Source organism: Galeopterus variegatus, unplaced genomic scaffold (genome assembly GCF_000696425.1).
Source record: "Galeopterus variegatus unplaced genomic scaffold, G_variegatus-3.0.2 Scaffold421, whole genome shotgun sequence".
Classification (NCBI taxonomy): Eukaryota; Metazoa; Chordata; class Mammalia; order Dermoptera; family Cynocephalidae; genus Galeopterus; species Galeopterus variegatus.
Genome location: NW_007726532.1, coordinates 224,928 through 237,173, shown reverse-complemented (window position 1 = coordinate 237,173; position 12,246 = coordinate 224,928). Strand labels below are relative to the sequence as shown.

General features: G+C 41.3%; 1 protein-coding gene across 1 annotated transcript in view; it reads left to right on the top strand.

Annotated features, from left to right (window-relative positions):
* The first annotated feature begins 504 nt into the window (after nucleotides 1-504).
* APBB2 (amyloid beta (A4) precursor protein-binding, family B, member 2) overlaps nucleotides 505-12,246 on the top strand; it is a 105,997-nt gene continuing 94,255 nt past the window's right edge. The window contains exons 1-3 of the mRNA XM_008568537.1: nucleotides 505-563; nucleotides 952-1,037; nucleotides 1,135-1,195. The gene's annotated coding sequence lies outside the window, so the exon portion shown is untranslated. The remainder of the gene's footprint in view (nucleotides 564-951; nucleotides 1,038-1,134; nucleotides 1,196-12,246) is intronic.

The following is a 12,246-nucleotide window of genomic DNA, read 5'->3' as shown; positions in this document are numbered from 1 at the left end:
GTGAAAATAACTTGACCCCAGCTTTCTGTGCCCTTAGCCATGGGCATTTTCCAGTTTTCAAACCAGCACAGTATCATCCCTGATTCCACCCCCACCTCCAGAAAACAGTTCTGTGTGGTTAATGAGGGGTAAGGTGACAATGGGATTATGTATGCTAGGCATTTAACACTCAGAAGCATACTCTGTGTTTCCACATTAGAAAATAGACCACATTTAGAAAATAACTTCACTGTTTGCTTCTAATAATGTTCAGCCATTTGTTTTGGTAAGTAATTAAAGTGCCATCTCTTCTCCTGCCTAGTCATCAGGTAACAATCTAGATTTAGAGAGAGTGAGCTAACAAGTTGCTGTTAGAGTTGATTTGTTCCCTAACCCATCCTGTGAATATCAATGCTAACAACAGTGTCTTGTGTTTTTTTTTTTTCTTTCTTTCTTTTTTGTTTTTTTTTTTTTTCTTTAAATAAATGTGCTTTTTCCTATGTGAATAATTATATGTCTAGAAACAGCCATGGAGTGATTTTGCTGTTCTGAATGGGGGAAAGATTAATAGTGACATTTGGAAGGCAAGTATATTGTCAAGATTTTAGATCATTTAATATTTTTTCTTTCTGCATGGCTGTGGCTGTATATTTTTCTTCTTCGTGAATATCCATGCATTCTGCAGGGACAGAGCGATTGGGCTTCTTGCTAGGGGCATCAGCTCACACTCATGTTGCCTTTTTTTTGATGTGTCCTCTTGTGAATGATGAAGCCGATTGCCCAGGTTTGTTTTGTAAGAGCAGGCGCTTGCACCGGTCAGCATCCAGCAGTCCTTCCTTGCATGCCTTTTTCTGCCTAAGCTCACATACACTCTCTGCCTCTTGCCGGGAGGACTTCCCTCCCCTTTGATTTTGGGGCAATGTGTTGGATTCCTCTCCCATTGTACATTAACAGGGATCTATTTTCCTCTAGGATTTGCATGCAGCCACAGTTAACCCAGACCCCAGTTTAAAAGAGTTTGAAGGAGCAACACTACGCTATGCATCTTTGAAACTCAGGTAGGACATTGGAAGGATCTGCTCTAAAGTATGGCTTTGTGCAGCTAGAGTTTGCAGTAGAATTCTAAGCTCGGTTTTCTGTTTGTTTTTTTTCTAGAAACACCCCACATGCTGATGATGACGATTCTTGTAGTATCAACAGTGATCCCGAAGCCAAGGTTTGTGAGAAACATACTTTCAGCAACCAGGTTATATTCTTACATCACAGTAATGACTTTGGATTATGGCTTAGTTTTTAAAAACCATCAACCCAGAGTCACTTAATAAGTAATTATCCCTCAATTCTCTCTCTTTTCTAATGTCCCCAACATTTTAAGAAAACTCCTAGGCCAAGTTAGGTTTCAGGAAATTTCTACAACCATGGAGGACTCTGCCCGAGTCTCACCACATCAGCTCTTTGTGCAATGTAATATGTTAAAATTAAAGATCAAATGGGTGGCTTCACAAGCCTTTGAAGATACACCAGGCTCTGCCTTTCAGAGCAGTGGGAGTTGAACAAGTGGAGTGTGAGACCCCTCATGCCCACCTCCTCCAGAGCAGCCTCACACTTGTGCAAGGTGAAATCTCTCTGCCATGCCTGTCATCACAGGTTAGAGGCGTACGCTTTATGATAGAAAGTGAGGGCAAGCTTGTGTCACTTGTGTTTCTGGGCTCCTGCTGGTGTACCGGCAGGGCCATCTTTAGGGCACGTGCCAGGGCCCCATGCATGGGGTTCAGTGCTCAAGGTTGCTGTCTTGAAATTCTTAATCAGTGAGTCGCACAGCCTGATAAGATGATGGCAGCTCTAGAGCCAGTGGCATTCTGTACAGGTCCTTCAGCTGCTGCTAACATGCTGGCCTTTAAAGATAAATTTTATGGCAAGGAATGGATGCAGTAAAGCAGGAAGGTGGGCTGTGAATAATTTGCTTTACTACCAGGTGTTTTACAAGGTCTTTCAGCAAAGGCTGGAGGAGGAGGGGTGAGCGGCGTATCTGTCTCCAGCACTGAGGGCTGGGGCAGTGATAATCTGGGAAGCCCTCCTGTGAAACTGACAAGTGGGCAGGGAGGGCAGTGCATGGAAGGGAGATAGAACTGGTCACAGGAATAGGAGGATCTACCCGCAATGCCATGGAGAGGAAAGTAGCTTTCCAGATCCTTTTGTATTTGTTCTGAAACCCAAAGCAGATCTGTGTCTATGAATAAAATGGCAAATAGGTTTCCTTAGTAGTAGTAAGTGGGGAACACCATGCAGTTTCTAAACCTTGACTCCTTTGCTGGAAACTGCCATATTTCCAGTTGATGCTATAAGAATCTCAGGGCTCCCACTGAAATCTCCTCTGCTCCTAGTTGACTCATCTTCATTTTAAGCACAGCCTGATAAGATGATGGCAGCTCTAGAGCCAGTGGCATTCTGTACAGGTCCTTCAGCTGCTGCTAACATGCTGGCCTTTAAAGATAAATTTTATGGCAAGGAATGGATGCAGTAAAGCAGGAAGGTGGGCTGTGAATAATTTGCTTTACTACCAGGTGTTTTACAAGGTCTTTCAGCAAAGGCTGGAGGAGGAGGGGTGAGCGGCGTATCTGTCTCCAGCACTGAGGGCTGGGGCAGTGATAATCTGGGAAGCCCTCCTGTGAAACTGACAAGTGGGCAGGGAGGGCAGTGCATGGAAGGGAGATAGAACTGGTCACAGGAATAGGAGGACCGGTGAAATTATTCTTCAGTCAGTGCGTTGGGCTTTCTCTTTTCTTCCCTCCTGGTTGTATTGCTTGCCAAATTCTTTATCTGCTACCTTTCTATTCCCAGTGTGTCTATTCCAACACTTATTATGAATTTGTTGATGTTAATAAGGATGCTTAACTTTGTCGTAAGTCACTGAAGCTGTGCTTAGTTCTAAACAAATATACATGTGTTGTTTTATTTATTTTTATCCTACTTTGTTCCATAAAAGATCTGAGAAGACGTATAAGAACAAATGCTTTTCTTTAAAGGCAAAGAAGATATGAAGGTATAATCAGTGTGGCCTGGAACAATGTATAGAGTAAGGAAAGGTCAGCCTGGGGAGAAGAATGGGAACAGAGCTTTTCAGATCATAGGATTTGCACAGTTGCTAAAATGGACTCAGTTGGGGTTTTTTGTGCCTCCTGGTGATTAATTACATCGAGGATTCTTACGGTGAATGGGACAAATCCCTAGAAGGACAAATCAGAATCTTGAAAGGACTTTGCAACCTACATGTGCTTCTAACTACCCCTGCCCCGCCCTACATTCTGAGGGAGCCCCCTGCTGCAGAATGTCACTGTCAGTGTTGAGGACCCATGAGCACGCTGGGAAGGGAGAAGGGTTTCAGAGCCTGCTTTATATGAATCACGCTGCACATACGGCAAAGCCTCTCAGTTCCTTATGCAATGTAAAGATTTTTCTAGTGCTTCATTATAAAATAGTTGTAATAATGAATATTTATTGAGTGCTAACTTTTTGCCAGGTATGGTCCTACAGGCTTTAATTCTATTCATTCTCATTCTCAGAAAAAATTCAGTGGGCTAAGTAACATTTTCTTGACATGAGGAAACTGAGTCATAGAAAGTTAAACAGCTACTATGTTGTAGAGCCAGGACTTGAATCTAGGCTGTTTGGCTCGAGAGCCCATGCTCAGTAGACTTGTCTAAAAGAAAATTCTCACTAGAGTTCCATTCAGGGGCTCCCACCAAATGGGATTAATGTCCTCAACAATATTCCAAATATATATAGATATATAGAAATTTTGGTTTTGCCAGTTAGTCTTTCGTAGCCTTACTCACTGGGAACGAAGGACAAACACCCCAGCAGAACTCATTTCAAGTAAATTGGTGGAGATTGTGACAGTGTGGACCAGCTTTCTGGTCTGATTTCAGGAGAAGATGAACTCTAGACTCTTTGAGAAAAATGGATGGGCCACAGGTTTTTTCAGGCCATTCCTCAGTAGTATAATTTCAGCTTGGCTTATGGTAAAAGTTGGACCTGGAACGGGAGGAAGTGGGGGCTGGAGTGGAGAGAATCTGCTGCTGATGACTGGCAGATCTGCACACTGTCAACTCACCGTGCAGAGGACAGGAAATCGAGGAGCCTCCGGGTACATGATCACCCACCTACTAATGGGAGTGAGCCAGGGAAGGCCAAGGTGTTCTTTCAGAATTATGAGATATTTCAAAATCCAACAGCCTGAAATGAAATTATATTTTTTTACAAATTTTGAATTCAGTGAGTTTAGAACTGGTTTAATGAAGGCCTTTTGGAGGAGCTTCTCTCCCGTTCACATTCTTAGTCACTCCTCCCGTGTTTAATGCTGCCTGGGGTCCAGAGCCAATGCCTAGCACCTAAATTCGCTGCATATTCAAGCTCCTTTGTAGAAATAACTTACTTAAGGTAACCCTTTACATTCTCTCAGTCTGCCAAGGACCATGGGACTGAGTGCTCCCAAGATAAGCAGAAAATATCCTTTCCTTAAAAATAATATTTAATTTCATGTTAATTTCTAAATATGAAGTCTGTGAGGAATGATTACCAGAAAGGTTATTATAGAAAATGTCTTCCTTACTCCTAGATAAAACTTACATGCTGAAAAAATAAACATCACTTTCAGGCCTTCGGGATGTGGACACTTCTCAGTCCACTCTAAGCACTCTGAATCTGAGCATCTTGATAATCAGTTCAGTGAAACCTCTAAGCAGCAAAGGCATCTTAAAATGACCACAGACAGACAGACACACATACACACTCTCCCAAAGAACAACGTATTTTTAAAACTCTGAAAATGTTTTTCAAGGCTACCTAATTTTTTATACAATAAATATTTTTGTAGTTGGTAGCAGTATGTGTATGTTTGAATATAATTCTGAGTTCTCTATTTTAACTTTTTATTTTGAAATAATTATGGATTTATAGAAAATTTGCAAAGATTGAGTTCCCATATACCCTTCACTTAGTTTTTTCTCATATTCTCCATTATCATGGTACAGTGATCAAAGATAAGAAAGTAATATTGATACCATATTACTAACTAAACTATAGACTTTAGTCACATTTTCCCATTTTTTCCACTAACAACCTTTTTCTGTTCCAGGACCCAATCTAGGATACTGTGTTGCATGTAATGAGCTCTTTAAAAATTACTTCACACATTCCTTTTCACAGTTCTCAGATTGGTAGTTTGTAATTTTATTATAATATTCCATTTAATTAATAGCACCATAATCTGTCTAGGTACCAGTAGCCATAGGAGCAGCTTCCATACCGTAGAGCAGAACTACCACTTTATAAAAATAGATGATTTTTTTTCCTTTTAAATTATTGCTTTGGTATTGGTTGCTAAAACTGGTATTTCCAGGGCAAAGGCCATCAGTTTTATAGCTTCTGTCACTTACTGCAAAATTACTTTCCAGAAAGCCTACACTAGCATACAATCTCATCAGTAATATCTTAGAATACAGTCTTTGTCCACATCCCAGTTTATTCTAGGCTTTGTCATTTTTATTTGTCTAAGTTTTATTGCATGTGAGCTACTACCCCCTAGTTTTATAATTTCCTCTTTTTAAATTATCATTGAAACAGGACATTTCTTATGAAACTCTGTTTCTGTCCATTCTTAGCTGTTTTTCTCTCATTTTCTCATGCATTTTTTAAATAAAATCTTCATTTTGGAATCATTTTAGATTTATAAAGGAGTTGCAAAGATAGTACAGAGTTCCCATATCCCCTTTACTCAGTTTCCTCTAATGTTATATCTTACATAACCATAGCACGTTTATCAAAAATAAGAAATTAACATTGGTACAAAACTATTAACTAAACACTTTATTCTGGTTTTACCAGTTTTTCTTCTAATGTCCTTTTTCTGTTCCAAGAGTTCCCATATCCCCTTTACTCAGTTTCCTCTAATGTTATATCTTACATAACCATAGCACATTTATCAAAAATAAGAAATTAACAGTGGTACAAAACTATTAACTAAACACTTTATTCTGGTTTTACCAGTTTTTCTTCTAATGTCCTTTTTCTGTTCCAGGACATTGCATTTAGTCCCTATGCATTTTTAAATTCAAAACTGCTATTGTAACCTTAAATGTTTTTCCCCAATCATTTTTTTCTCTTTGTTTATTTTGTGTCACTTTTCCACGTGAAAATGTTTTTAAAATTTCTATATATTTAAACCTTTTGTAGACGATTGCCTCTGATGTCTCATTTGTCAAGAAGGCAATTCCTTGACATTTGGGTGGCCAGGGAGCTTGCACTTCCAAATTCCCATTGTTTTACAATCTGTCCTCTGTGTTCATCCTACTTTTAATACTTTAGAATCTGAATTTAGCCTTTTATCATGGCACATGGCACATTGCTTGCCAAATGCTTGAATAACAGTAAAATAAAAACCAGTTACAATCAAATTTTAGAAAAGTTAATGCTTTGAAAAATACATACTAGTTCCTTAGAGTTTTTTCCTATTTTGTGTAACTCTGCTCTGACTCTGTGAAGGAGATGTTCTGCCACCTGGTGGACAATATTGAAAAATACATCTTTAAAGGAATACGCTACATTTCACTTGGAGTCATAGAATTGTTTATAACTGGAAGTGACACTAGAGATGCTCTAACAGGCCCCCTTTTACAGGTGAAAAAAGTGAGTCCTAGGGTTGCAATTTAGTTAGTGGTGGAGGTGACATTCAAAGGTATATCTCCTGAGCCTCTGACCACCCCATTCTGTCTTGGTCTCAATGTATAACAAATCACTTTCAGGATATTTTTGAGGCGGGATCTTTAGAACCTCTTCTAGAAGATTGTTCTTTAAAACACATACTAAAAGACATGAGTAAGTAAGATTCTATTGTTGCAAGCATTAAATTCTATGGGTTTCAGCCTCTTCATCTGTAAAATGAATGTGTCATTATATTAGAAGTCACTTCTGGTTCTGAGAAATTTTAAGATTCCCAATGAGATGAAACAGTCCTGATCTATGCCAACTGGATATGAAATGGTTCAGTCTGATCTAGATTCAAGCCTGGAGAATAAAAGAGGGATTCCCCCTCATTCCCACCCTCATCCAGACTCATGTGGTCATATCCTCTGCAGTGCTTTTCAAACTTTACTGTGCATGTGGGCAAATTCTGGTTCAGTTGCTCTGGGGCAGGACAAGGGATTGCATTTCTATTAAGCTCTCAGGTGATGCTCATGCAGCTGGCCTACAGACAACACTGAGTAACAACACTGTAAAGTTTGAAGCCTGATAAAAATAAGGCATTGTTTTTGTGCATCTTCTGCAGGAAAGCAGATGTAGTCTTTCTATATAGTAGCTTACAGTTCTGTTAGGGTTATTTGCAACCAATTCTCAGGTGCTCGGGGATTTTTTTGCCCAGGCACTGAATTTTGTGAAAGCTTTGCTTGTCTCCTTACCCTTTTGTTATAACCTGCCCCAGATGGAGAGAAAGGAGAAGGAATGATACGAATCAGTCAGTCGGTAGGTTTGACAGAGGAACATTGTGAAATGAATGGTACATGAGCATAAGATTCTAATGTTTATCTGTGAGCTTTATTTATCTGTGCCCTCCCTTGGTTCCTATTAGCATAGATTTTCATGAAGTAATTATATTAGTGGCTGCTGACTAAATTAGCACTAATAGATAAACAGGAAATGGTAGGGAATATCTTTTCTCATTCAGATTTATTTCTGGTCTGTATAGCAAATTCATTATTATGTAGCATTTATGAGAGATTTTATATCTGCATATAGTTCTTATAATTGATTTTGATTCATCTGGTACAGGTTTTTTCTTTTAGAAATCCTAATCTGTGTGAGAAGTTTGGATTTGACTCAATGAAGTAATTATATTAGTGGCTGCTGACTAAATTAGCACTAATAGATAAACAGGAAATGGTAGGGAATATCTTTTCTCATTCAGATTTATTTCTGGTCTGTATAGCAAATTCATTATTATGTAGCATTTATGAGAGATTTTATATCTGCATGTAGTTCTTATAATTGATTTTGATTCATCTGGTACAGGTTTTTTCTTTTAGAAATCCTAATCTGTGTGAGAAGTTTGGATTTGACTCGCATTGTTGATTCATTAATTGAGTCTAAAACATTTATTGAATACTTAATGCTAAAGAAGCATACATGCTTAGTATATGGTGTAATGGTTAAGACTATGGACTTTGGACCCAGACTGCCTGGGTTCAAAACCAGGCTCTGCTGCTTATTAGCTGGATGACCCTGGGCAAGTTAATTAGCCTCTCTACCACAGTTTCCCCATCTATAGAACGAGGGTAATAATAGTACCCATCTCACATGGCTATTGTAAGCATTGAGTTGATATATTATAAACACAAGATGTAGGAGGCCACTTCAAAAAGTTTATGGAAAGATTTATATTATCTTTGAATTACATATTACCACAACCTTTTTTTTTGGTGGCTGACCGGTTCTGGGATCCAAACTCATGACCTTGGTGTTATAAGGCCACACTGTAACCAACTGAGCTAACCAGCCAGCCCTTTCCATGAACTTTTTGAAGTACCCTTGTATGTCGAGCGCTTGGAATAGTCCTTAGCATATAATAAGCATTCTTTATACATTAGCCATTATTACTGTTCTTGCTACAAGAAGGAATAGATGTGATCCCTGTCTTCAAGGAAAAGACAACAAACAGGCAAATTCAATGCGTTGTGCTAAGAGCTGACTGCTGACTTTTGTGTCATGAATGGAGGCTGTGCCAGGTCACCTACCCTGGCTGGGTGGAAGAGGTGGCTCATGGTTTCCCAGAAGGAGATGGTACCTAAGCTAATGAATGTACTTGAATTGTAACTGGATTTAGTGATTCTCCCTCCCCTAGCCCCCATTCTTTTAAATAAACATAAGTGCAGAAGTTTTGAAAATGATTTTATATGTAAATTTATGTTCATTTTCAGCAAATGCTTTTAGGCACATATCTATTAAGATGAGGTCCATCTGTATTTGTCCAATACTGTGGATGACATTGTTTCTGTTATTTATTCACATTATTGTTTCTATTATATATTCCTATGTACTTTGTAACAAACTATGCCAAAACCTGGTAGCTTAAAACCATCATTTACTTTGCTCACGTGTTTATGGTTTAGGGAATTTGGGGAGAGTTCAGCAGTGCAGTTCCTCTCTGATCCACATGGGGGCAGCTGGGGTTGGAGGATCCACCTCTTAGATGGCTTCTTCACCAATGTGCCTGGTGGCTCAGTGCTCCTCTTCATGTGGCATCTCAGCCTCCAGGGCCTCTCCGTGGGGCTTGGACTTCTCACAGAGATAGTGTCCGGGTAGGCAGTTATACTTCTTACCTGGTGTCTGGCTTCCAAGAAGCAGGAAGCCGAAGCCACCAGGTGAGAAAAGGCTCTTCCTGGAAACAGCACACGTCACTTTCACCAGGAGCTGTTATTCAAGACAGTCACAGCCCAGATCCAAGGGATGGAGAAAAGGACTCGGTCGCATTACAGGGAGCGTGTAGGGTGGGGGGATTTAATGCAGTCATCTTTGGGAGTCACAGTCGAAACAAAGGTTGTTCTCAGATTCAGTCAGTCAAAGTAAATACTCTGAGTGAGTGACAAGCGGTGAATATCAATGTGGTTCAATCAAGAAACCAAGGCCCAGAGCCAGCGATGAACATACGGTAGTCCCCCTGTATCCATGGTTTTGCTATCTGTGATTTCAGTTACCCACGGTCAACTGAGGTCCAAAAATATTAAACAGAAGATTCTAGAAATAATTCATAAGTTTTAAATTGCAACATTCTGAGTAGCGTGATAAAATCACGTCCTGCCCAGGGTGTGACTCTTCCCTCTCTCCAGTGTATCCACGCTGTAGATACTCCCCACCCATTAGTCACTTGGTAGCCGTCTGGGTTATCAGATCAAAAACTCGTAATATATATAGGGTTTGGTACTACCAGCGGTTTCAGGCATCCACTGAGACTCTTGCAGCATATCCCTCATGGATAAGAGGGGACTAGTGTGCGAAGCTCTGGCAGAATGAGATCCATCTTGTCGTGTGAGGCTTTTAGGTTGGCATTCACAAAGAGAATAGGCACCATCTCATTCAAGGCTTAGGAGAAGTGGGAGGATTGAAGAGAAGCAAAGCGATCTGCCCAAGCATGCGTAGCTGTTCGCAGAAGAGCAGGACTCGAAGCCAGACCTCCCAGCCAAGCCCCGCGTGGCTTTCACTGAGCAGTGCTGACCCTCACTGCCTCCGTCCTTGTATGCTCATTTTGCCTCCTAGACCAGAGGACAGCTTTTGTGTTTCTAAAATTGTTTTCCTCTATTTGCTAACACGGCCAAGCATAATGCCATGTTCCTGGCAGAACCACAGCTTCCCTTCCCTTAACTTCTGGGCACTATGTTTGCATGAATGAGCGGTCGGGAAGTGGCAGCTGTGTGTGAGCCCTGAGTTTTCAAGGGCGCTGTTGATCCAAGACTCACTGTTATCTGACTGTTGGCAGCTGCGCCCTGTCGTGGGCAGATGCCTGGAAAGGCTCATTATGGAAAGGCAGATTTCCCTCTTCCCCTGGAAGAACAAGGCAGGAAACAGGAGTGGCAATGGCCAGCCGCCTGTGGCAGTGGCAGCAATTGCCATCCCAAGAGTGCTGGGGCAGCAGTGCATGTCCCTGGCCCCCTGGGATCCTGGCAGAGAATTCTAGGCCATGAATAGTCACAGCACTGAGCAGCCTGAGGCAGAAGCAGCAGCGCTATATCCATCCAGCAGGTCTGGGTTCTCCAGGAAGGGCCAGCCAGTCAAAACCCTGGGGGTCCTGAAGCTGGCGTGCCAAGGCTACCAGAAAAGAACCAATGGTCAGTTTGAACAGCAAGTGATCCCTGTCACTAGCAAAGCTGGAAAGTTGGCCCATGTAAATGACACGTGGAACCTAGAGCCAATATCATATGATTTCCTAAGAAGCCCTTCTCCTAAGAACCATGATTTTTTTCAAAGTTGTGAGTTCAGGTGACATCTATAGCAACCTAGAGCTTATTTGTAGAAAATGCTCCATTTTTTTTTTTTCTCTTTATCAATGCGATAGGCCAGTGTCACTTGGCAAATGAAGCAAAATGCTATGTCAGGCTCATCTCTTCTGCTTCAGATGTTGTTGTGCCCCTCTGCCATGTTTTGGTAGAAATCTAGAAACAGTGGAATGAATGGACGTCCAGTGTAGACCATCGTTCAGCAACGGTAGAGGGTAGAGGGAGGAGGATACTACCATTTCTCCAATTCCAACCATATGCTGGGCCCTCTGCTGCAGTGGGTCATCAGTCTGATTCTCGGAACAACCCTGGGTGGGAGATGAAGTTATTATTCCCATTGTACAGATGAGAAAACTGAGACTCAAAGAACCTAAGTAACTATCCTACAATCACAGATCTATTAAGTGGACAAGCTGAAATTTGAATCCCCAGAAGGCAGTCTCTAAAGCAGTGTTCTTCCCAGTAATAAAACAACGATGATGGTGGCTAACGCTCCTCGAGCATTTGGTATATATGGGCACAAGTACACAACGGTGGCTTAGGGCCATCATTGACAAGCTTCATTTTCTGCCTTTCAGTTTCATCTACTTCTGTAGGTGGTAGTAGTCAACACCCACACGGGGCTGCCATGAGCCACACACTGTTCTGTTCTCCTGCAAGCCCCACGAGGGATGTTTTCTTATTTTTAGCTGAGGGAGCTGGGACACGGAGGGTTATGAGGTGCTCATGTTCCACACCTGGGGAATGGCAGAGCCGAGATTTGAACCCAGGGCATCCTGTTGCAGCGCCCAAGCTTTTAATCACTGGGCCATCTTTCCTCTCAGGGTAGGTCAGCCTTTCCGTGGCGTTTAAAGCATGCTTTGGGTTTGGTCCTCTTATTCCCCGTGGGATTGTTGTGGTGGGAGTTCTGTACTATAAGCTCAAGTTCACCTGAGGACATACAACTGTTGTAAAGATTGAGAGAAAAAATATGTTTTTCTTTTGTGTTTTATTGTTTGTTTTTTTAGTGGCATATTCAAACAGTTAACTCCCAGTGAATGACAAAAGAGAAAAAACCACCAGAGCATTTGTCCCTAATGCAGGGCCATGCTCCAAGGAGAAGGAACATGGAGTAGGAGCTAGAATACCTGGGTTCTAGCCCCAGTTCTGCCAGTGATGAGCTGCGTGACTTTTAATAAGTCACTTAACCTCTCTAGGCTTTGCTTTTCTCATCTGTAGAATG